The sequence below is a fragment of the Hylobates moloch genome, unplaced genomic scaffold, assembly GCF_009828535.3.
Source record: "Hylobates moloch isolate HMO894 unplaced genomic scaffold, HMol_V3 SCAFFOLD_10, whole genome shotgun sequence".
Classification (NCBI taxonomy): Eukaryota; Metazoa; Chordata; class Mammalia; order Primates; family Hylobatidae; genus Hylobates; species Hylobates moloch.
Window position 1 is genome coordinate 42,595,214 of NW_026652285.1, and position 25,556 is coordinate 42,620,769.

The window sequence follows — 25,556 nt, forward strand, 5'->3', positions numbered from 1 at the left end:
CCCATTTCTTGTTTTTGTCAGGTTTGTCAAAGATCAGATAGTTGTAGCTATGCGGCATCATTTCTGAGGGCTCTGTTCTGTTCCATTGATCTATGTCTCTGTTGTGGTACCAGTACCATGCTGTTTTGGTTACTGTAGCCTTGTAGTATAGTTTAAAGTCAGGTAGCGTGATGCCTCCAGCTTTGTTCTTTTGGCTTAGGATTGACTTGGCGATGCGGGCAAAGCTTATATTCTTGTAGGAAAATGAGAAGGGTCAAAGTTTGAATGACATCAAAATCCAAATTACTCTTAGAGTAACTAACAAAACAAAGGAATGATCATTTCATTATGTCCAGGATGAATTAGTCATAATTTGCCTACCATATCCAGAGAAAACTTTTGATTACTTAGCACAAACCCATGAATTATCTCATTTGGGTATAACGTGTCTGTGGACAGATTAGAGCCAGCCAAGCCCACAAGAATGGAATGTTGACTTGCTTATTCATTTATTCACATTTGTTCACTCAACAAACATGCTGAGCATCTATTATGTGACAGACACTGTTCTTGGCACTGGGAACCCAGTAGTGAACAAAACAAAGGCCCTGCCCTTGGGGAGCTGACAATCATTTTAGGTGATATAAACAGCAAACAAATAAATACATAATGTCGGGTAGTGAGAATGCTATATCTAATTAGGAAATTTGCATTTGAAAAATTATCTGCTCCTTAAAATACTATAAGCAGAGGAGACTTAAAGACTAAAAAAGTTGCTGAACCACAATAATATGTAAGGTGAGTCAACTTAGCTACCGACCCAAAACCTCTGCCGGGATCCTCTAAATGACAACAGAAGAGATAATAAGAAGAGACTGAGGCTCAAGGAAAGCGGTGTGTGCCTGCTTCCTTCATTCTTGCCAGGGCCAAAGGCTGGCCTAGCCCAATGTGCCCTGGAGAGAAGGGGGATGCCTCATAGGCCAGACAAAGCTGTGGCTTTGAGTCCCAGCTTCTGCATCTCTCCCTTGGCCCAGGGGTACCATCTGACTCCAGCTGTAGGCTCAGGCCACCCAGGTCTCCACAACTCAGTCCTGACCTGCTGCTGGTGGGATTTCTGGAGCTCTGGTCTAACACACAGGGCCCAGTGTCCAGATCCCCTTGACTGTTTCTGATCTGTACTCATGGTATGAAAAGTGGACTCTCTCCCTGTTCATAAGACTTGTATCCTAAGCACTGACTCATTTCTGGTGATGGAATTTCTATTTATTCCCTGTACCAAAACCCATCTGGTCACCTGCTGAGCATTCCTGTACTCCTAGGACTTGGGACCATCTGCCTTTCTCCTGCTTATCTCATCCCCAAAACCCAAATCCAGCCTCTCATATGGCCCTGGGATGGGCTCTGCTACCTGCTGGCAACCTGTCCTGGCATTTTTAAGTTGAGCCTTATTCTAGACTGCCCACCTATGTATATGCCTGCCTCGTCACTTCATGATGGAACCTGTTGCAATGACCAATTGTCTGGCCCATGGATTTTACTCTGCTGTCATAGAACTCCTGAACCCTTACTGCAGCTGCTCAACAGGATTTCTGCTGGGGCAAGCAGCTAGAGCCATCACTCAACACCCATCCATACATAATAACCACTATAAAAACAGATCAGGATCCTTCTAGGGCTTGGCCTTTACAGCAGCTAACTCTATGTGCTGAATGTTGTGTCCAGATTGACTACTGGCATCTCCTTGCCCCTTACTGTATACAGGCAGCTCAGAATCAGATCTCCCTATATTATGCTGTGATCATTTGTACATCTCTTATTATCAAAGTTTCTATTTTTGTTATGTATTTGATGCTGAACCTAACTGAGGGCTGGCACATCATGGTCTCAACACATATTTGCTGAGTGACCATAACTCAACAACGGGTAACCTCCAGTTGACCGATCACTGAGGTTTTCCTTGATTCAGCCCATACCTGAGCTGAAATCATGATAACCTGGCTTTTGGGCAGGGGATTTTTAAAGCCAAACTCTTTGTGGAACATTCTTCATTTTCTTTCTCTAGCCACAGTTTTGTGCTCCCATGAGGGCACTGCTTCCCTTGTAAGGGTCTCAAATGGTGGTGGTTTCTTTACACAAGCCCTTATTTTCCTGGACTAGGAGGAAGAGCTGGTGTCTTCCTTAATTCTCAATGCTGCTTCCAGATCATCCTCTCCTTGTTGCCTAAAAAATGAGCTATATCTGCATTTTCTAAGAACTCTGTAGAGGTGGGAAATATAAGGGAAGACCTGGCTGCCCATTACAACTAACAACCCCAAATAAGTATTTTTTACTAGAATGAAGCCACTTAGCTCTCTCCTTAGTCAACAAAAAAATTCAGCCTAAAGTATGATGAAGCAAAGAACCAAGAGTTCCATATACTTTAAAAAATAGTTTGGCTGTATATGCTTCTGGTAGAGACCATTGTTGCTAAAGATAATTCAAGAAGAAAATATGGTCCATTGATCAGAGTGTTTAGAATTGTATATTGTTGGTTGATAAATCTTATATGCTGTTGTAGTGAACATTTTTGTCTTTTTTTGCCACTGGCATCCATTCATCCTACTTCCCACAAGAGTTTTTTAAAGCTTCATCCATTCCCAGTCTCGACTCGCTATGGTTCAATTGCCTCCCCATCCTCCAAATTCAGTGATGGAGAACACAATAGTGATCCAAGGTAATCAACAGGTCACATTCCTTTCATCATAGTAATTGGTTTTGTGATGGGCAGGTGCCCCAGAGTCTAGAAGACTTCCACTGGGGCTTCTAGGAAAGAGCCTCATTGTTTATTTGCCACTGTAAGCAAGAGGACAACCTATCTGAGAATGTGGCCAAATTGAAAGAGAATCCAGAGTTGGAGAGAGAAAAACTGGAGCTTGGTGTCATTGGTGTATCTGTAAGCCACACACTTGGACTTTCAGTTACATGAGCTGTGGAAGTCAAAGATGTGTTTGCCACACTGTTTCATCTTCCTGAGCACATGAGAAAATGACATTTCTTGGCATCCCTTGCAAGTAGGTTGGGTTTATGAGACTGATGTCTGTCTAAGAATAATGAGTAGAAGTGATGTAAACCACTTCCCAGCCCTCTCCAAAAAACATCCAATGAGATTGTCCAGTACTTCCCCATGACCCACCTTTGGTAGCAGCCGTGGAGATGTTCCAGAAAAAATAAAAGAATGTACTGTGATATTGGCCTGGCGTGGTGGCTCAAGCCTGTAATCCCAGCACTTTGGAAGGCTGAGGTGGCCGGATCATTTAAGGTCAGGAGTTTGTGACCAGTTTGACAAACATGGTGAAACCCCGTCTCTACCAAAAATACAAAAAGTTAGCTGGGCATGGTGGTGGGTGCCTGTAATCTCAGCTACTCAGGAGGCTGAGGCAGGAGAATCGTTTGAACCCTGGAGGTGGAGGTTGCAGCGAATCGAGATTGTGCCACCATACTGCAGCCTGGGTGACAGAGCAAGACTCCGTCTCAAAAAAAAAAAAAAAGAAAAGAGAAAGAAAGAAACTGGGTGATGGGTGAGGTGGGTGAAAGAAGCAGTGTCAGGGAAGACCTCTTTGTGGGAATGACATTTGAACAGATACCTGATTTGCAAAGGCAAGCAAATAATGAAGCTATTGGGGAGAAAGAAAGAACGTTCTCATTAGATGAAATATCTAGTGCAATGGCCCTCAGGTAGGAAAGGGGTTGGCATATTGGAGAAACAGAAAAGGGGGCAATGTCATTAAAAAGCTTATTGACAGTGGGAGAATGAAAGAGCTACAAATGAAACGCAACAGACAATGGTGCCTTGGACCAGAGTGGTAGCAGCAGAGATGGGAGAGAAATAGGCAAGTTCATGATTTTTTTTTTAAGAAGCAGCAAAGACAAAACTTGTTTGTTGGTTGGAAATTAAGGAAAAGAAAAAGGGAGGAAATCAATGATGTCCCCCAAGTCTTTGGTTTTAGCAATAACATGGTGATGCCATTTAATCGGTTGTGAAGATGAGAAAAAAAAAAACAGTCTGGAGAGGAAAACAATCAGCACTTCCATTTTTTGGACATGTTAAGTTTGATCTGCTTGTTAAAGATCCATGTGGAGATGTCAACATAGACATCAGAGCTTACAAGTCAGAGCTTAGTTCCTCTGCACCACAATGATGATCATGATTATGGCAAATAATATTAACTGAGTATGTATCATATGGCAGGCATTATGCTAGGAGCTTTACATAGATTATCTCATTTAATCTCACCACATCCCTGTAACTAGTGCCCCCAATTTACAGATGAAATTGAAGCTCATACTTCCTTGCCAACATTAACATGGCTACTAAATAAAGAAGTAGTACAGTTCTACCTTATATAGCATAAGACCTTGCTCTCTATAGGGGGCTTGAGGGGAAGAATATTATCTTCTCATGCTTTTGTTTTTGTTTGTTTTCGAGACAGGGTCTGGCTCTATTGCCCAAGTTGGAATGCAGTGGCACAATCTCAGCTCACTACAACCTCTGCCTCCCAGAATCAAGCCAACCTTCCACCTCAGCCTGCTGAGTAGCTGGAACTACAGGCACATACCACCATGCCCAGCTAATTTTTGTAATTTTTTAAAAATAGAGATGGGGTTTTACCACGTTGCTCAGGCTGGTCTCAAACTCCCGGGCTCAAGTGATCCACCTGCCTTGGCCTCCCAAAGTGCTGGGACTATAGGAATGAGCCACTGCTTCCGGTGCATCTCATTCTTGATATCCTCAAAGCACTTAGCAAAATGCTTTGTACTTAGAAGATAATCAATCACTGTTGCTTGATTCCATTGCTCATGGGAAAAGACCAAATGACGTGATGCTAGGCCCAGACAGAGAAGGCATCCACTCTAATTCCTCTTTCTCTGCTCTTTCCATGTAACAGGGGGTTTCTGACCCATGGGCTCCCCTTCCTCTCTCACAACCACTTAACGCACTATACAGAGGGATGTGTGCAGTGTATCATGACAAGATTTGGAGCATGAAATCACCAGAAACAAGGCATGGTGGGGGTCTCAGTACCCAGCTTTCATTCAGTATCTCATTTAGCCCATGGTTTTCTACTGGGTCTTTCAGGTTATTAGGGCAGTCTTTAGTGTATTAAAGCCAAAACTTATTCTGTGCCCTGCCCCCTCCTCAATTTAGGTAGCTTTCAAAACAAGCTGAAATCGTGAACCGGAAGATCTGAGATCCTGATTGAATCAGATTCAAGCAATTTAAACTGGGATTGGCTTTTCTATTTCTCTCTGGCCAAACATTTTAAGTCCATCTTCTACTTGATGAAATAGAAAAAGAAAAATCCAAAATACTCACTGTATATTCTACCTGCAATGTTAAGAGAAATGACGTTACTGAATTAAAGGTGAAGCCCCTCCTGCTTCTCTATGGAGGAGCATGAGGACTTGGTTTGGTAGTGGAAGCACAGCAGGTGGGGCTCATGCCGCTCCTCCTCTGGGCTGCTCTTTTCACCCTCCTTCCCAAAACTCACCCTTGCCAGTCCTTTAAGCCTCTGCTCCAATGACACCTGCTTCAGCACTCCTAGGATGGTCCACGTGCTCTTCCTCTGAGTTTCTATCCCCGTGCTCATTCCTCTCTTCATTTTTTTAAAAATAACAAGATGTACTATCAATGTTTCTCCCTCCCTCCTAGACTATGAGTTCCTCATGGGGCGGGAACATGCTTTACCTATTTTAGAAACCCCAGGGCTTAGCCCAGTTCCTGGCAGATCCAGCGAGGTTCAAATAAATAGCTGTTGAATTGAATGGTGAACAGAGTGGCATTGTGTTAGGCGAGGAAACAGTATCCTGTGGACATGGGAGACTTTGGTTCTAGTCCTGGCTTTGGGCCGGCTCCTTATGTGCTGCCGGGTAAGCTCCTTACCCTCCCTGGGTCTATTTGTTCATCAGCCAAAATAATGAGGCGGGACCAGCTCAGCTCTGGAGGCCTCACGGCACTGGCACTGAGCAATCTGTGTGTGCAGATGGGAAAGCAGCTGAGAATAATGCATTCACACGGGCTGGCTCTCGAAGGCCTTCACCATTAATCACGATTCTCCATTCTGACAAAATCCCTCCCCAAATGATCTCAAAAGGATGCTGCACACAATGAAGGAGAAATAATCACCCCCAATTTCCAGAAAGAGAACTGTGCTCTAATACCCACGAATTGTGTCAGTCTTTTTCTGGCCATGTGCATACACTGTGCTTCCCCTGGCTTCTCACTCCCAGCTTCACCAGGGTGGGGGTGGGCAGGGGACATGGCTGGGTACCCAGCAACAGTGGGTTTCTGCAGACAGCTAAATGGCATAGAGAATATTCTGCATGTTTTAATCTTCAGTTCTGGTTCCAAACTCAACTTGAAAACCAAAGTCCTAAGAGAAAGCTAATGGCTTTCTGCTGAAAGTTTTCTGCCAAGTGCAAATCTGAATAGACTCATGAAGAAAATCCTTTCCCACCGTTGCCATGACTCCAAGAGGTCCCCCGTACTATGGTCCCAAATTGTGGGAGGAGGTGAAAAACTGCATGTAATGCTTCCCTCCCAAAGCAGAGGCAAGGCAGCTGAGGGAGGAGAGAGGTACTGCCTATGAGGCCCCACTTTTCTAAATGCTTTCAAGGCAGAACTTCTGATGTGAGGTCCTGATGATGTCCAGTTAACTGCATTTCCCCTTCTCTCCAGGTGCCGTTTTACCCCTTCTCTTTAGTTCTCTGTCTTTTCTGAATCTAGCCTTCCCCTGTGGATTCCTGAATCCACAATCAATACAGAGCTCTTTCAGTGGAATAACAGTTTATACTTTCAAATACAGATGGCTGACAAATATTCCTAAATGTCTTAATGTATAAGAAGATACCCAGTCTCTTTGATTAAGTACACATCTGAAAGCCAAGAACCATGTCTGCCACTTCTTTTGAATGCTCAACATAGAAGCTTGTTAACAATATGAAGGGAACCAAAATTCCCTTCAAAGACAGTTGTTAAGTTAAAGACATTGAAAATGCAGGGGAACACTCTGCCTCAGCCTCTAACCACCTAATGGCAGGACACGAATCCTTCCTTCCTGGAGACGGCACTTCTCGGCCCAGAGAAGGCACCAAGCTGGCACCAGAGGAAACTGGGAACAGATTTTAGCATCTTCCCTCATTTTCCCACCTTTTAAAACACCACAATTGTTCTCTCTTTTGTCTTGTCACTATGTAGGATTTACAGCTCCGTTAAAATACTTTTAAAGCAAGGCCCTTAAGCTACTGCCTTGAGAGAGAAATGCTTTTGAACCGAGGCCTTTCCCATGTGATAGGTACAGCACATGTTAATAAACTTTTGCATGCTTTTCTTTTGTTAATCTGATTTTTGTTTTCAGAAAAGTGTCTCAGCTAAGAACTTAAAAAAAGGAAAAAAAAGTCTGTTTTCTCCCCTAAATACATGTGTCCAACATCAACAAACCAGGTCTTCAAGACATGCTCATTTCCTAAGCTGACTTTGATAGGATGGGTGCTTTTATTCACAAAGACTGGTCCTCTCCTTACTTATCATTGCTGAAATCCATTTAACTGGGTTATTATGTTTTCTTGCTTGTATAATAAAAGTGATTTTTTTCTACAGATACATTCATCGTTTTTAATAATTAGAAAGTCATTTACCTAAATTACCCTTATTAGAATGCTGAACAGGAAATTGAAGTCCCTCCATATCTTATAGTCATAATATTTTACGATGTCTTCATTCTTATGGATCACAAAGCTCATGGTTTCTGTACCAAGGGAAGTGCTTTCTGGAACAGACAGAAGCAGTGGCTCTGCTTGTGATCCCAGTACTTTGGGAGCCCAAGGCAGGAGGCTTGCTTAAGGCCAGGGGTTTGAAGCCAGCCTGGGTAACATAGTGAGGCCCTGTCGCTATAAAACATTTAAAAATTAGCAGGTTGTCATGTTGAGTACCTGTATTCCTAGCAACTTGGGAGGCTGAGATGGGTGGATCCCTTGAGCCAGGAGTTCAAAGTTAAAGTGAGCTATGATCACGCCACTACATTCCAACCTGGGCAACAGAGCAAGACCCTATCTCTTTAAAAAATAAATAAATAAATAAATAAATAGTGGTTTCTGATGAGATCTGATGGTATTATAAATGACAGTCTTTCCTATGCTTTCACGTGCTCACTCTTCTCTTGTCTGCTACCATGTAAGACATGCTTGCTTCCCCTTCCACCGTGATTGTAAGTTTCCTGAGGCTTCCCCAGCCATGCGGAACTCTGAGTCAACTAAACCTCTTTTCTTTATTAAAACAAACAAACAAAAAAAGAAGTAGTTTCTTATATGAGCTTTTCTTCATATCATTAGGAATAAAATTGTCCTGAACCTGAAAACTGAACTATAAACATGACTGAATACATTAATAGGAACTGAGGTTTTCTATATACATAGGAATATTATATCATTTTACCAAATTAAATGATGTAAAATGATAAAGGCTTCTGCAAAAAAACAGTATTATAAAATGCCCTATAAGAAACTTGCTAGTCATTCAAATACTGCAGAGTAATTATCACTGTGAGAAGACTCTAACCTTTGGCTTTACAGTGTCTATACTTCATTCTATCATAATATTTTCCAAACATAATGCATTTAAAATACAAAGCCAAAAGTTGCATTTCTGTTACATTTTTAAAATTTACCCTTTGAAAGTCAAACAACAGACTGTATTTCTTTCTTATCAGAATATTTGGAGGCCAATATAAATACACCTGTGCTTATCTGTGTCTAGTTATTTATAATCTCTAGGAAACATGACATTTTTCCTTCTAGAATTGGTTTTTAAATCAGCAACCATGCTATCATGCATATATGATATGGGGTTGCTTTGACAGGAAAAAGGCAATATGTCATATTTCACTTGCTTAGACCTCATCCAATCATAACTGAAAAGATATTCAAAGAATTATAACCATAAGAATTACCAAACAACTGTCAACAAGGCGCCAAAAGAACACGAAGGAGACCCTGAGGGAGTGAGAGCTGAGGTTCATCTGTAAGCAGAAAACAGATGTAATATGTGGCTCAGGAAATTACAGGAGGCTAAAGTTGCCAGCACATGCCTGAAGCACAAGTATTATTTTTATGCACCAGTTTAGAAAACAATGAAGCAGAAAACAAAGCTTTGACCATTTGCTGAAAGGAACTTTCAAATGAGGTCAATTCTTTCACATTCCCATTGATGCCAATGAAAGCCAAAGTAGATAAGAGGTCCAGGATTAAAATAAAATTAAGCAAATACACAAAATCACTTTTCAAAAAGGAAACCTTTTATCAGCGTTTTTCATCCATGAAAGATTTGTTAGTTGTGAAATTTGTTCAGTGAAGCTCTCTTAAATGACTGCCCTTAAATGACTTTTGTGACCTTGATTACTCAACTTTTACTTAACTTTCTATAGATTCCAAGTTGGACTGAATGCGTTTTTATTACATTTGCATAACAGCAGAGGTGTTGGATCTTCTGGCGTTAGATTCTGTAGGTCTTCTTTATTTATGCTGGGGACAACTCCTGGCTCTTTCCTCCTCTTGACTTATCATATCCCTGAGTTGGGCCACAGGCTCTGGGTATTCCTGCTGGTTCTGTCCATCTTTTCCCCTTGTAAACAGGCTCTGAGACCACTTATGACATATCATGGCTGCAGCAACAGACAAGAGCCATGCTGCTCAAACTTCAATGTGCCTAAAATCATGGAGGTAGGGGGTGTCTTTAAAATGCAGATTATGATGCGGTAGGTTTGGGTGGGGCCCAAGAGTCTGCCAAGTGTCGCTGATGCTGCTGTTCTGCACACCTCACTTGAGTGACAAGGAACCAGGGTGTTTAATCAAGTTCTTGGGCCCCAGTCTCCTCTGGTGAGCCAACATGTCAAAGCAGCTCTTGGACAAACAGGCCGCCTTATCTATCCAGGTTACTATTTCCCATGAAACAGGTGATCAGAAGAAAGATAAACTAAGGAATGTGAAGAGAATCAGGGAGTGAGGGAAAGGAAGGATGACATAAGATTTGGATGACATTATAGAGGAAGGGAGGTTGTGGTGAATATAATATTCTTGGGTACAATATGATTATATGATTATGATTGGGGATTATAATAATATATAGTAATAACCTGATTGAGGATTCTTGGTGAGAATATGAACAAAACCCTAACAGAAAAGGCACACGTGATTGACTGCCCAAAGAGTTCTGAACTACATTCCATCCAACATTTGCAGTTCTTTTCTGATGAGTAGGCATTACCCAAGCCAATCACATAACACTTTCTGGTGAAGAAGTGGTGGTTATGAATAATGTTTTGGAGTCTAACGAGAGGTCAGAATAATGATTTGCTGTTACTAGTGTTAGGCAAGTTACCAAAGCTCTCCGGACATAAATTTTCTCATCTGTCAAATGAGATATTAACAACTACAATGTAGTGATATGAATTAAATGAGAAATGTGGTATGAAGTACTTAACACAAAGATTGGCACAAAGTAAACTGTCAATTCATATAAACTATTATAAATATTATTAAAAACAAAATACAGGTTCTACATACATGTATTGTTACAGTTCACTTTCAAGGTGATGATACCAGCAACAAGGAGATAAAAAACTAAGGCTCAAATAAACTTTATATGAAAGTTGCCCGAGTGCCTGGGTAATATCTGTAACATTGCTGTCTGGTCTGAAGTCTAATGCTAAACATCAAGCAGTCAATAAGTCAAAGAAATACCTGATATTTAATATTTTCAATCTCCTTTGACTTATCTTCTAGTTTAGTTTCCTTGGGAATCTGTGCTTAGCGGCAATATCAAAAGCATACTGAAGAAAATCCACCTAGTTCCCAATGTGTGCCTTCCTGCTTATTAATGGAATTGTAGTTAATAGAATGGCACACACCTCTGAGATTGTCTAGTCCACCCTGATCTCCATGGCTTCGGATTATGTCACACTTCAGGAAATATTCTAGTGGATCTCTAACTCATAGACCATTTTATATCCATTATTGTCAATCTGAGAGTGGCTCCACATCTCCCACGCAGAAAAGGATATGATCTTGGTGATAACTGTTTCCTTTTGCATTCAAGGATAGAATATTTTTTGTTTATTTGTGGGTGCATAGATGATTTTTCAGACGTTCAAAGTTGCTCAATCTAGCTATATCCACAGTGAGGCTAAATACCCTGGATCTCTTGGGATGGTGGTAAACGATAGTAGCAGGATGCCTAAGGAAACACCTAGAGGGAACTCAACAATTATCCTAATTACAGTCTGAGGGTAGCTCTTTCAGTATCTAAGCTCTAAGCTCTGAAGAGACCTTCAGGTCAGGCACGCCAGTTTTCAAACTGTGTTCTACAGCAATTCACGATCAGCGATGCTTCAGAGGGGAGGGAAGGCTGAACCGATGAAACTCTAGACACCCCCACCCAATCGGAGCAACTTCTTTATTGATTGATTGTTTTGTTTTTTTGCATCCCCCCCACCCCTTTTGGGAGACAAGGTCTCGTTCCGTCATCCAGGCTGGTGTGCAGTGGTGTGATCATGGCTCACTGCAATCTTTAACTCTTTGGCTCAAGGGATCTTCCCATTTCAGCCTCCCAAGTAGCTAGTACTACAGGCATGCACAGCCACACCCTGCTAATTTTTAAATTTTTTTGTAGAGACAGTCTTGGTATGTTGCCCATGTTGGCATTGAACTCCTGGGCTCAAGTAATCCTCCTGCCTTGGTCTCCCAAATCCCTCAGATTATAGGTGTGAGCCACTGTGCCTGGCACTTGTTATCTATTTATATGTTGGGATTCTGCTGATATTTTTCTTTTACTCACTGATGTGGAACTTTTATTCTTTCCAGGCATCTAAATCCTTTCATCTGATTTATCTGTGTATTCATTATGATGAGATTTAGCTACAAGTAACCAAGACACAGGCTCATGGCGAATGAACAAGATATATGTTTGTTTCTCTTTTATATAAAAATCCAGATTATGGCTAGTATAATAGTGCCAGCTATATGAAAGCAGACAGCTTATCCTTGCATCCAAGCTGGAGCTGCAGCCATCACAACCATGTTCCGAGCATGTTATTAATAGAAAGAAGGGTGCACACCATCCTTTAAGAAGACACCCCCTCTCCTCCACAGATGTTGCATTCTGTTTACATTTCATTGACTACTACTTAGTTGTGTCGACTACATATACCTGCAAGTAGGTGAAGGGAAATGCAATCTTCCCTATTCTGGTGCCACATGTCCAACTAAATATTGGGAATTCTATACATCTAGAAGCAGAGGGCAGATACTAAAGGACACAATCTATCTTCTGTTGCAATCTATCTTCAGCCCAGTCAACTGGTTGAAGGCTTGGAATATCTGATTTTCTGCATAGGTCTTCCTAAAATTAGCAAATTAGAAGTGGATGTGAAGACACCTTGAAAAGTGACAGCTGAAACGGTAGTGGCTGCTGAATTACATGCAGCAGCTCCCAGCCATTTAGTGGGGGTGCAAATCAATATTTACAGTGCAACACTGACCTTGCTTATGGAGGAAAGGTTAAATTATGTTTGGCACATTCTGCTTGAGGCTGAAGGGACTAATACATTACGGAAAGATTCCCACTGACATAGGTAAAAGTTTTAAAAGACATTTAAAGTTGTATGCTTTATCAACCGAGAAATCTACTTGACACAGCACACCTCACTCCAGGTGGGCAGGTAATGACAGGTGTGGTCCTTCTGGGTCCCCAGTAGACACTTCAAGGTGGGGGTGGTGGTGAAAGGAAGCAGAAGGAAGGTGGCTCTCCTCTAGGTCCCTGCATCTTGAACAGAACCTGTATCTACTGAATGAATAAATAGACGAAGTTGGGGGCTCAAGACCCAGCTCTGCCTAAGGGCCTACAAGGGGACAAGGTTCTTGTAGGAATAGGAAGCAAGATCCATCTGTGGGGAGATGGAAAAGGTATCCAGACTAGCCTTGGTCCTGGAACACACCAAGAAATGGGTTTCAAGTTATAGTCCGCCATGAAGGAAGATTTTTGAAAGTCCAAGGATCAAGCTTTCTAACTTGATTTTGTTTTCAAGTGCTTTTTTTAGTTTATATTTCATTCACTGTTAGGATATTTTTACTGCATTTTATAACTGTTTCAAAGTATCTTCAAAAATTAGTCTAAGCCAGTCACAAAAGGACAAATATTGTATGATTCCACCTATATGAGGAAGCTAGAGTAGTCAAATTCATAGAGCAGAAAGTAGAATTGGTGATTGCCAGGGGCTGGGAGGAGAGGGAAAGGGGAAGTTGTTTAATGAGTTTGGAGTCTCAAGGTTACAAGATGAAGAGCTCTAAGGTCAGATAGTGTGGATGGCTGCACGACAATGTGAGCTGTGCAGTTAATGATAGCTAAAATGGTAAATTTTATATTACATATATTTACCCCAATTTTAAAAACTAGTCTAAATTTTAATTGCATACATTAGAGAACTGCATTTCATTCCAACTGTCACTATTTGAAAAAGTGTTTTAGTCATTGCCTTTAACAACTTTGCAAATACTATAAGTGGTTTTAAGCATTTCTTACTACTCGTTTACAATAGTCAGTGTTCCCTCTGGGTCCTCAATGGAACTGAGGAGTTCCCACAGTGTTCTAGGTGCTGTTCCTAACTGATTCACCAAACCAATTTCAAATTATTTGGTAAAACACTCTCACATATTCCCTCCGATGCCAAACCACTCAGCAGCATATTTAAACAAGCTTGCCAAAGTTTGATAATTCAAAACTTAGTAATTCATCAACCTAGTATCTACTGAAGGAAGGATTATAGAGCTTTCACCAATATTCTCTGAAAGAGTGGTTCTCAAAGTGTGGCCCCTGGACCAGTAGCACCAGCAGCACCCAGGAATGTGTTAAAAGTGTGAATTCTCAGACACTATGCAGACCTCCTGAATCAGAGCCTCTGGGGGCTGGGCCCAGAGCTTTGTGTTTTCCCAAGTCTTCTAGAGGATTCCGATGCAGACTAAAGTGTGAGAACCACTACTCTAAGGAGTCTATAGCTGCCAAATTGTTAAGAACCAGCACATTCGCTCGAAGGGAGAGGACGATCAGGAGGCCAATGTAAGTTTCTTTCTGGGGCTTCACACGTTTTTATAAGACTGATCCAAAACAAGTCAAAGGTTCACTTTGCCTGGCAGCGTTTCTGCAAATATCTGATCTGATTACAGCCCTCATCTTACACCCAGAAACATGACCAAAGCACCCCACACTAACTTGCTGTTTTGTCTAAGGGGAGCAGCTGCTATACTCCCTTCTTTCTAATCTGTTGCCTCCCTGGTAATGACCAGGAAGAGAGGCTATTTCAAAACTGTGTCTCCCATAAAAATTGGGACTCCTGTTAACTCCCCTCTCTCTGCCTTCAAGGAAATGCAAAGAAGGCAGGGAGAGCACAGGCTGTGGCCAAAAACGATTTCCGCTGCTTATGGTGACGGCAATTCTGCAGAAACAGCACCATGGTTTAGGACCAGATGATCTTACTTCAAGTCCAGCTTCTGTCTCTTAGTAGCTGTGTGACCCTGAACCTTTGCTTCCTCATCTGTAAAATGGGAGTGGCATGGTTTTTGTGAGAGTTTGAAAAGATGTAAGCAGAAGCTCTTTATGAGAAAGCAGCCCAATAGTGACAGCCCAAGTCTAGCTCGACCACTTATCAGCTACATGTAACTTTAGGCAAGTCTCTTCATTTTTAAAATAGGGATGTTGGCTGGGCGTGGTGGCTCACACCTGTAATCACAGCTTTGGGAGGGAGGTGGGTGGATCACCTGAGGTCAGGAGTTTGGGATCAACCTGGCCAACATGGTGAAACCCTGTCTCTACTAAAAATAGAAAAATTAGCTTGGTGTGGAGGTGCACACCTGTAATCCCAGCTACTCGGGGGCTGAGGCAGGAGAATTGTTTGAACCTGGGAGGCGGAGGTTGCAGTGAGCCAAGATGTGCCACTGCACTCCTGCCTGGGCAACAGAGAAGACTTCATCTCAAAAAATAATAATAATAAATAAATAAATAAAATAAAAAATAAATAAATAAAAATAAAATAGGGATGTTAACTCATCCTCCATCTGGGAGGCTTAAATGAGATAATATAAATAAATGGCATAACATACTTGCTAACACATAATAAAAAATTCACAAATGTTTACTAGTAGTACTAATAAAGCTTACAGCTATATAACTATCAGGTATCCCTAGTATAATTTTAGAATACAAAAAGAAAAGCTGATAATACAAGAGTATGTGCAGCAGATTCACAGATTTTAATAACAAACAAGATGCAGGCTATTGAGATCATTTGTTTATTGTGAACAAGATAGAATAATTACCTTCCAGGAAAAGTTTCAAACACAAGAAGTTAATCTATTCCAAAGCTGAAAGAGCCTCAAACTCCCTTTTTGATCAGGAGGTCAGTTTTTTATTTCTCTCAACATAGTTCAGATACAATAAAGACAATATTAATTAGTATTCATGTAATAGTAAACACTCTTTTCAAACTAATTTCATATATATCATTTGAGAGAAAATACAAGAAAATTGCCTGAAATACAGGAAAATATATTTTTAGAAGTCTACATGACCTTGTGCTAAAGAGGATGTAAAACCATTCCTACCACCATAACCTGCCTTTGCTGACTTGAAGGACCATAAAACTACTTGTTGGCAACTATTAAGTGGGTAAATTACATGAATTCTGACAAATCCTTGTAGATTAGTTGTCATAGTATAGCTAAATGTTTCAAGAGATGGCATTAATCTGTTTTGACAAATTTTGCTCTCTGCAGAGTAACAGATTCATAAGGACTTTAAACTGATTTAACAAGAGCATAGAATGAAAGAGTTGGAAAGATTTGAACCGAGACTGCCTGTGACAGAGGTATCTCCTCCATATTTAAAAAAATGTTCAAAAAGCATCACATTGCAGTCTCCTTTGGTAGTGCTTGAATCAAACAATCTCAACAGACAGTAGCTTACTTGTATTTCTGACTGACAAACAAAACTACTTTCCCAAAGATAGTCTACTACATTTTCCCCTGTATTCCAACCCCTTCTAATACTAAACAATGCTCAGGCTCCATGGGCAACCTCAACTTGTAAACTCAAAGATTTTTAACCAGATAACTACCAAGCCACACAATGAGTGACACACAGACCATGCTTTGAGAGAAACATTTACTTAGATGATTTGGTATAGAAAAACAACCATTCATTCATTCAAAAGATATATGTTTTAAGCACCAACTATGACAATGGATAAGGCATATAATTTATTAATCCTTTGTTTTTCATGTATTCTCTTTTTACAATTTAAAAAAGTGAGATATAATTAACATTCCATCAGATTAAACCTTTTAAAATGTATAATTCAGTGGTTTTTAGTATGATCACGTGGTTTTGCAACCATCACCACTATCTCAATCCAGCACATCTTCATCACCTCCAAAAGAAAACACAGACCTGGCGGGGCGCGGTGGCTTACGCCTGTAATCCCAGCACTTTGGGAGGCCGAGGCGTGCGGATCACGAGGTCAGGAGATCGAGACCATCCTGGCTAACACAGTGAAACCCCATCTCTACTAAAAATACAAAAAATTAGCTGGGCATGGTGGCAGGCGCCTGTAGTCCCAGCTACTTGGGAGGCTGAGGCAGGAGAATGGCATGAACCTGGGAGGCGGAGCTTGCAGTTTGCCAAGATCGCGCCACTGCATTCCAGCCTGGGTGACAGAGCGAGACTCTGTCTCATTAAAAAACAAAGAAGAAGAAGAAAAAAGAAATCACAGACCTATTAGCAGTCACTCTCATTCTTCTATCTTTCACCCAGCAAAAACTAATCTACTTTCTGTCTCTATGGCATTCTTCATTCTTGTTATTTTTGAGCACCTACTTGGCACCAGGCACCACTTTAGGCCCTGGGGGAGAGACTGGGAAATAAAATAGGCTATGAGTCTCCCCAGTGGAGTTTTTATTCTAGTGAGTGCCTACATTTCACAAAATGAAAAACATTACATATTTAGAAATATAGAAATATATGCAAGAAAAAGAATATGCTTAATCTGGCAAACAAAAAAATACATATATACACAGGACCATGAAAATATGCAAAACAGAGTCAATCATCTTTCTTATCAAAAGACTTTTGGCAGCAAACCAACATGTGGAATTTTCCCCTTTCTTTCCTTCTCCTGGTCCACTGGAAGGGTAGTAAGGATAAAACTAAATAGTTAAAGAGAAAAAGACAAGTGATGCATGGCTGGAACCAAGGGCAAATGGGACAGTTAGCTCCAGAAGAATCAAAAGGTATCTTCTCATCTTGCATTCACATGCCTTATGCCACAAACCACCATCTGAGCCCAATCACTGGCTGAAGACCTCAGATTTAACACCAAAATAATAAATTTCTGACAAAGACAAAACCGTCATCCAAAATAGCAGGTTACAACCAAAACTTCTGAGCCCCAGTCAATGATACCTTTATTTTAGGCAGAACAGGATAATGCAATTTCGCTTTTAATTTTTGGAAGAAAGAATATGTGTAAATCTTAGAAGCTCACTGTAACAGGCTTTGCAGGCTTTGACCTCTTGGATGTGAAATGTCCTGATCAGCTCACACTTCAAAATTTTTGCTGAAGTTCAGACAATCACTGCTCCAAAGTGACCAATCCCTGCTTTTCTGTTATAAACTTGCCATAATCCCTAAAAGAGACAGTACAAAAAGTACATGGATGTTGCCATATCTTTATACATAAATACTTCTCAATTTTATAAATTCAAACATAGGTCTACAGCTAAAAGCAAATGAAGAAAGAGAATTAGTGATTAAAGTGAGTCTGTGAAACATCTTCTTTGTTTGGCTCTAGTAGGCCATAAGGCCAAAGTGTTTTGTGTAACTAGAGTAACCTTATAATTTATCATCCAAATGAAATACTCTTGAGAGTGAAAGCAGGCATCATTAACAATTATGCTGAGAGAGCAGACATAAACCTGGATAGTGCCAGACAAATGGGGATAGATGGATGGTCACCCTATGAACGAACATAATGCCCTCTCTAACAGAGAACGGCCTCTTCAGTCTGCCCCAGATCCTAGAGTCTAGAGGAGAGATCAGACACTGCAGTATTACATAGTAGAAAATGCTAACTATTACAAAAAGAGAATCACTTATGATTGTTGTTTAATATTCCCCGGGTAAGGTCAAGTAAGCTTGAATTCTAAAAGCTTTTTAAAACCAAATCTCAAAACGCTGTACAAAGCAGTGTACAGTGAGGACAGGTCTCAAATGAGTAAGTGTGAGTATAATAGGTCAAAAGAAGTTGTTAGACAGCATTTGTGGGGGTGTGTGCATGAGTGCGGACACGCATGCACACACTTGAGGGTAAGTGGAGAGGCACATGAGTGTGGGCACGCATATGAGGGTAAGTGGAGAGGCACACGGGTGTGGGCATGCATGCACACACGTGAGGGTAAGTGGAGAGGCACATGAGTGTGGGCACACATGCACACACTTGAGGGTAAGTGGAGAGGCACATGAGTGTGGGCACATATGAGGGTAAGTGGAGAGGCACATGAGTGCGGGCAGACATGAGGGTAAGTGGAGAGGCACATGAGTGTGGATACATGCACATATGAGGGTAACAGGAGAGGCACACGAGTGTGGGCACACATGCACACACATGAGGGTAAGTGGAGAGGCACACGGGTGTGGGCACACACATGAGGGTAAGTGGAGGGGCACATGGATGTGGGCACACATGCACACATGAGGGTAAGAGGAGAGGCATATGAGCATGGACACACATGCACGCACATGAGGGTAAGAGGAGAGGCACACGGGTATGGGCACACATGCACACACGTGAGGGTAAGTGGAGAGGCATGACAAGGAAGGAAGAGGTTGGAATGATTTCATTCTTTTATAAGAATTAATGAGAAATTCTTAAACATGCCAATTCGGTTATGACTCACACAAAAACAATAGTTCACAACTACAAAACATAAAACAGAATGATTTGGGGGGTAAAAACAAGAGTTATAACCTTTCTCCTGCCCTTTAAAAATATTTCAATAAATCAAAGCTGTAACTAGTTTTTTCCAAACAGCTCATATTTACATAGAATTTTACCCCTGTAGAGAATTTTTCTCTGGAACAATGTTTCTGCACTTGAATGATGGTACTAATCTCCTTTACAGTAAAAAAAAAAAAACTATCTCAGGCCTCCCCAGAGCAAACTAAAAATAAATTATGTGTAAGATTATAAATACCTTATGTTTCAAGCTCTTATATAGCTATAAAATCAACATAAGTTTATAATTGATAATACAAACAAACCTACAAAGCCAATAATCTGCCATGCAACATATTGTTGAAATTAGCTTTTCACACCATAGCCTGGTTCTTCCAAGATTGGCCTCCCTATTCTATGGCGTATCGTGTGATGACTCAATGCTCCAGCCACTTTCTTCTATTCAAACTCTACATGCAGCTTTTATTGTCACAAATATTAGCTTATGTTGTCATTTGGTCTTGGCTGTAAGGCATCATTTATAATTAGATTCACCTGTGCCCTTTGAGCTGCTGACTATTAAGGAAAAGCCATTTGATGCCAGGCACTAACAGCCACATGTCATTGTAGACACTGAAACCTCACAGCAGCATTTGTGGTCACCCAGAGAGTCCAGAACATGCTTACATTAAATTTGTTTTTAAATCATCAAACTGAATTTCACTAGTTATAAGTTCCATGAGGTCACGGATGTGGGTTTGTTTTATTGACTGTGGTATTCCCAACACTTAGCAGAATACCTGTACATAGTAAGCAATCAACATGTATTTATCCAATGAATTAATGATTGAATGAATGGATGGAAAATTCTCAAAGACAACTCATGTAAACATAAGAAATACATCCCTGGTCCCCAGTCTCCTAGAACCTGAAGGAAGAATATAGGCAGAGTCCTGCCAACAGGCTTAACAAGTGAATATACACACAAAAAGAATCCACTCTCATACTCACTAGATTTTATACCCAAATCACTCTGAAAAGAGCACTAGTATGCAAGCAAATACTGTTCTTCCTCAAGAATATCAGTGCAGCCAAAGAGGGCTTCTTGCCCTCTGTCCATTAGCAGAGAATTGTTTTTGATAACCAAACCCAACTATGGCAAATGGTGGTGCAATGGAGCAACAGAGAAGGTAGAGGGGCAAGAAGGGAACTAGAATATGTGACATTAGCACCTACTGCAGGCCAGCAGGCATGGTGATAGGAACTTGATATCTGCTGCCTAGTTTGAACTTCACAAGAACTTTACGAGGTAGGCTTTATTGTATCACCTACATTTTACAGAGAAAGAAATTGATGCTCAGAGAAGTTAAACAAGGCTGACACAATGAGTGAGGGAGCTAGCTTTTTTTTTTTTTTTTTTTTTTTGAAACGGAGTCTTGCTCTGTCGCCCAGGCTGGAGTGCAGTGGTGCGATCTCGGCTCACTGCAAGCTCTGCCTCCCGGGTTCACACCATTCTCCTGCCTCAGCCTCCCAAGTAGCTGGGACTACAGGCACCCACCACCACGCTCAGCTAATTTTTTTGTATTTTTAGTAGAGACAGGGTTTCACCCTGTTAGCCAGGATGGTCTCAACCTCCTGACCTTATGATCCACATGCCTCGGCCTCCCAAAGTGCTGGGATTACAGATGTGAGCCACTGCGCCTGGCGGGGAGCTGGCTTTTTAACCTTGCCCTGTCCAGTTAAAGCCTGTACACTATACTCAGGCCATGCTGCTTACTAAAAGAAGTGACACATGGCAATAAGAGGGCAAGAAAGTGGGTAACAAAAAGGCAGATGAAGACATTTCCTGTCCTGCAGGTAAATGGATACATTAAAAAATACAATCATATTGTCCCATTTATTTCTAAGAGATATAGCAGAAGTTCTTTTAAAGAAACCCCCGATGAGGAAAAAGAAGCAGTCCAGGGAGGGAGCCAAGATGGCCGAATAGGAACAGCTCCAGTCTACAGCTCCCAGTGTGAGCGACACAGAAGACGGGTGTTTTCTGCATTTCCATCTGAGGTACCGGGTTCTTCTCACTAGGGAGTGCCAGACAGTGGGCACAGGACAGTGGGTGCAGTGCACCATGCGCGAACCGAAGCAGGGCGAGGCATTGCCTCACTCGGGAAGCGCAAGGGGTCAGGGAGTTCCCTTTCCTAGTCAAAGAAAGGGGTGACAGACGGCACCTGGAAAATCAGGTCACTCCCGCCCTAATACTGCGCTTTTCTGACGGGCTTAAAAAATGGCACACCAGATTATATCCCGCACCTGGCTCAGAGGGTCCTACGCCCACGGAGTCTCGCTGATTGCTAGCACAGCAGTCTGAGATCAAACTGCAAGGCAGCAGCGAGGCTGGGGGAGGGGCGCCCGCCATTGCCAAGGCTTGCTTAGGTAAACAAAGCAGTCAGGAAGCTTGAACTGGGTGGAGCCCACCACAGCTCAAAGAGGCCTGCCTGCCTCTGTAGGCTGCACCTCTGGGGGCAGGGCACAGACAAACAAAAAGACAGCAGTAACCACTGCAGACTTAAATGTCCCTGTCTGACAGCTCTGAAGAGAGCAGTGGTTCTCCCAGCACGCAGCTGGAGATCTGAGAACGGGCAGACTGCCTCCTCAAGTGGGTCCCTGACCCCTGACCCCCGAGCAGCCTAACTGGGAGGCACCCCCAAGTAGAGGCAGACTGACACCTCACACGGCCACGTACTCCTCTGAGACAAAACTTCCAGAGGAACGATCAGGCAGTAGCATTCACGGTTCACGAAAATTCGCTGTTCTGCAGCCTCCGCTGCTGATACCCAGGCAAACAGGGTCTGGAGTGGACCTCTGGCAAATGCCAACAGACCTGCAGCTGAGGGTCCTGTCTGTTAGAAGGAAAACTAACAAACAGAAAGGACATCCACACCAAAAACCCATCTGTACATCACCATCATCAAAGACCAAAAGTAGATAAAACCACAAAGATGGGGAAAAAACAGAACAGAAAAACTAGAAACTCTAAAAATCAGAGTGCCCCCCCTCCTCCAAAGGAACGCATTTCCTCACCAGCAACGGAACAAAGCTGGACGGAGAATGACTTTGACAAGTTGAGAGAAGAAGGCTTCAGACGATCAAACTACTCAGAGCTACAGGAGGAAATTCAAACCAAAGGTAAAGAAGTTAAAAACTTTGAAAAAAATTTAGATGAATGTATAACTAGAATAACCAATACAGAGAAGTGCTTAAAGGAGCTGATGGAGCTGAAAGCCAAGGCTTGAGAACTATGTGAAGAATGCAGAAGCCTCAGGAGCCGATGTGATCAACTGGAAGAAAGGGTATCAGTGATGGAAGATGAAATGAATGAAATGAAGCGAGGAAGGAAGTTTAGAGAAAAAAGAATAAAAAGAAACAAAAAAAGCCTCCAAGAAATATGGGACTATGTGAAAAGACCAAATCTACATCTGATTGGTGTACCTGAAAGTGACGGGGAGAATGGAACCAAGTTGGAAAACACTCTGCAGGATATTATCCAGGAGAACTTCCCCAATCTAGCAAGGCAGGCCAACATTCAGATCCAGGAAATAGAGAGAATGCCACAAAGATACTCCTCGAGAAGAGCAACTCCAAGACACATAATTGTCAGATTCACCAAAGTTGAAATGAAAGAAAAAATGTTAAGGGCAGCCAGAGAGAAGGGTCAGGTTACCCACAAAGGGAAGCCCATCAGACTAACAGCTGATCTCTCGGCAGAAACTCTATAAGGCAGAAGAGAGTGGGGGCCAATATTCAACATTCTTAAAGAAAAGAATTTTCAACCCAGAATTTCATATCCAGCCAAACTAAGCTTCATAAGTGAAGGAGAAATAAAATACTTTACAGACAAGCAAATGCTGAGAGATTTTGTCACCACCAGGCCTGCCCTAAAAGAGCTCCTGAAGGAAGCACTAAACATGGAAAGGAACAACCAGTACCAGCCACTGCAAAATCATGCCAAATTGTAAAGATCATCAAGGCTAGGAAGAAACTGCATCCACTAACGAGCAAAATAACCAGCTAACATCATAATGACAGGATTAAATTCACACATAACAATATTAACTTTAAATGTAAATGGACTAAATGCTCCAATTAAAAGACACAGACTGGCAAATTGGATAAAGAGTCAAGACCCATCAGTGTGCTGTATTCAGGAAACCCATCTCACGTGCACAGACACACACAGGCTCAAAATAAAAGGATGGAGGAAGATCTACCAAGCAAATTGAAATCAAAAAAAGGCAGGAGTTGCAATCCTAGTCTCTGATAAAACAGACTTTAAACCAACAAAGATCAAAAGAGACAAAGGTGGCCATTACATAATGGTAAAGGGATCAATTCAACAAGAAGAGATAACTATCCTAAATATATATGCACCCAATACAGGAGCACCCAGATTCATAAAGCAAGTCCTGAGTGACCTACAAAGAGACTTAGACTCCCACACAATAATAATGGGAGACTTTAACACCCCACTGTCAACATTAGACAGATCAACGAGACAGAAAGTTAAAAAGGATACCCAAGAATTGAACTCAGCTCTGCACCAAGCAGACCTAATAGACATCTACAGAACTCTCCACCCCAAATCAACAGAATATACATTTTTTTCAGCACCACACCACACCTATTCCAAAATTGGCCACACAGTTTGAAGTAAAGCTCTCCTCAGCAAATATAAAAGAACAGAAATAATAACAAACTGTCTCTCAGACCACAGTGCAATCAAACTAGAACTCAGGATTAAGAAACTCACTCAAAACCGCTCAACTACATGGAAACTGAACAACCTGCTCCTGAATGACTACTGGGTACATAACGAAATGAAGGCAGAAATAAAGATGTTCTTTGAAACCAACGAGAACAAAGACACAACATACCAGAATCTCTGGGACACATTCAAAGCAGTGTGTAGAGGGAAATTTATAGCATTAAATGCCCACAAGAGAAAGCAGGAAAGATCTAAAATTGATTCTAACATCACAATTAAAAGAACTAGAAAAGCAAGAGCAAATACATTCAAAAGCTAGCAGAAGGCAAGAAATAACTAAAATCAGAGAAGAACTGAAGGAAATAGAGACACAAAAAACCCTTAAAAAAATTAATGAATCCAGGAGCTGGTTTTTTGAAAAGATCAACAAAATTGATAGACCTCTAGCAAGACTAATAAAGAAGAAAAGAGAGAAGAATCAAATAGATGCAATATAAAATGATAAAGGGGACATCACCACTGATCCCACAGAAATACAAACTACCATCAGAGAATACTACAAACAACTCTACACAAATAAACTAGAAAATCTAGAAGAAATGGATAAATTCCTTGACACATACACCCTCCCAAGACTAAATCAGGAAGAAGTTGAATCTCTGAATAGACCAATAACAGGCTCTGAAATTGTGGCAATAGTCAATAGCTTACCAACCAAAGAGTCCAGGACCAGATGGATTCACAGCCAAGTTCTACCAGAGGTACAAGGAAGAACTGGTACCGTTCCTTCTGAAACTATTCCCATCAATAGAAAAAGAGGGAATCTTCCCTAACTCATTTTATGAGGCCAGCATCATCTTGATACCAAAGCCAGGCAGAGACATAACCAAAAAAGAGAATTTTAGACCAATATCCTTGATGAACATTGATGCAAAAATCCTCAATAAAATACTGGCAAACTGAATCCAGCAACACATCAAAAAGCTTATCCACCATGATCAAGTGGGCTTCATCCCTGGGATGCAAGGCTGGTTCAACAAATGCAAATCAATAAATGTAATCCAGCATATAAACAGAACCAAAGACAAAAACCACATGATTATCTCAATAGATGCAGAAAAGGCCTTTGACAAAATTCAACAACCCTTCATGCTAAAAACTCTCAATAAATTAGGTATTGATGGGATGTATCTCAAAATAATAAGAGCGATCTATGACAAACCCACAGCCAATATCATACTGAATGGGAAAAAACTGGAAGCATTCCCTTTGAAAACTGGCACAAGACAGGGATGCCCTCTCTCACCACTTCTATTCAACATAGTGTTGGAAGTTCTAGCCAGGGCAATTAGGCAGGAGAAGGAAATAAAGGGTATTCAATTAGGAAAAGAGGAAGTCAAATTGTCCCTGTTTGCAGATGACATGATTTTATATCTAGAAAACCCCATTGTCTCAGCCCAAAATCTCCTTAAGCTGATGAGCAACTTCAGCAAAGTCTCAGGATACAAAATCAATGTACAAAAATCACAAGCATTCTTATACACCAATAACAGACAAACAGAGAGCCAAATCATGAGTGATCTCCCATTCACAATTGCTTCAAAGAGATAAAATACCTAGGAATCCAACTTACAAGGGACGTGAAGGACCTCTTCAAGGAGAACTACAAACCACTGCTCAATGAAATAAAAGAGGATACAAACAAATGGAAGAACATTCCATGCTCATGGGTTGGAAGAATCAATATC

The 25,556-nt window shown here is 41.4% G+C and overlaps 1 protein-coding gene across 6 annotated transcripts in view; it reads right to left on the minus strand.

The window, feature by feature from the left end:
* Positions 1 to 25,556, minus strand: part of APBA1 (amyloid beta precursor protein binding family A member 1) — a 247,906-nt gene that overhangs the window by 149,430 nt on the left and 72,920 nt on the right. The window contains exon 1 of one of the 6 annotated variants that reach the window (XM_032164247.2): positions 17,601 to 17,723. The exons of the other annotated variants lie outside the window; for them this stretch is intronic. The gene's annotated coding sequence lies outside the window, so the exon portion shown is untranslated. Of the gene's footprint in view, positions 1 to 17,600; positions 17,724 to 25,556 lie in introns of those variants that run through there. 6 annotated transcript variants of the gene reach the window in all.